General features: G+C 39.9%; 1 non-coding gene across 1 annotated transcript; it reads left to right on the forward strand.

Moving 5' to 3' along the window:
• The first annotated feature begins 347 nt into the window (after positions 1–347).
• Positions 348–454, forward strand: LOC145096586 (small nucleolar RNA R71). The gene has a single exon (XR_013703962.1). It is a non-coding gene; the product is annotated as a small nucleolar RNA R71 (small nucleolar RNA).
• The last annotated feature ends 637 nt before the right edge of the window (positions 455–1,091 follow it).

A 1,091-nucleotide genomic window follows, 5' to 3' on the forward strand; every position in this document is an offset into this window, starting at 1 on the left:
TATACCCATTATCATCTAAGTTGCAATCCTTGGTCAAGTGTGGACCATTACACCTTTCACATCCAACTCTTATAGCATGTATTGTTTGGTCCATTTTTGTCATCCTCCTGTCCATTATATCAAGCATGGCCATCACAGCATCCATGTCTGCATAATTTCCACCCCCACTTCCTTTTACTCCCTCACTTCTTGGATTGTGATACTCAAGAGAATGCTTTGCAAATTCTTCCACTAACTCCTTAACTTCCCCCAGATTTTTCTTGGTAAGTGGTCCTTGGGAATCAAGGAGTTACCTTGTCATGACATTAACACCATCATAAAAGATTGACCTTTCTTGTTTTATATTGAGGTCATTTTGAGGACAATTTCTCAATAATCCCTTATAGCGCTCCCATGCCTCATAAAGTGACTCACCTGGATTTTGCTCAAAATTTGCTATTGCCTTTTTGAGTTTAGCTATCTTGGAAGGTGGGCAAAAATGATCCAAAAATTGTTCACGCATTTGGGCCTAAGTAATGATTGCAATGGGTGGTAGTGCCTTTAGCCAATCTTTAGCAGGTCCTTTAAAAGTGACTAGTAGTATCCTTAGCAAGACTGTCTCTCTTGGAACATTTGGGATATTGAAATAATCTGCTATGTAATTTACTTCATCCAAATGCTTGTAAGCATCCTCGTGATTCTTTCCAAAGAATGGTACATCCCTCAGTGCAGCGAGGATATGTCCTTTCAGTTTGAATGGGGCAGTTGCAGGAATTGTAAGTTGTATTAGGCCAGGACCAACATCATCTCTAATTCTCTTTTTGTAAGCTCCCATCGACATATCCGCAATATCCGCCATTTCATTATCAGACTTGTCTTTGAATTCACTTCTATGTAATGCAAATTCGAGCTTGGTATCGTATTCGGTATCCTTTGGGTTTAAATCTTGCTCAAAGCTTTCTATCTTGCTTTTGTCCTTTGATGATGTACTCGACTCTCCTACTTTCTTTCCTGGCTTCCTTCCTAAGACTGATTTGAGGTCTTTGAAAGATGACTTTTTAGGTGTTTCGCTCACTCCCGCATTCTTATCCGTCTTCTTGTGAAGGGTTGAC

The sequence above is a fragment of the Lactuca serriola genome, chromosome 3 (genome assembly GCF_051521515.1).
Source record: "Lactuca serriola cultivar US96UC23 chromosome 3, Lser_US96UC23_V15, whole genome shotgun sequence".
NCBI classification, from domain to species: domain Eukaryota; kingdom Viridiplantae; phylum Streptophyta; class Magnoliopsida; order Asterales; family Asteraceae; genus Lactuca; species Lactuca serriola.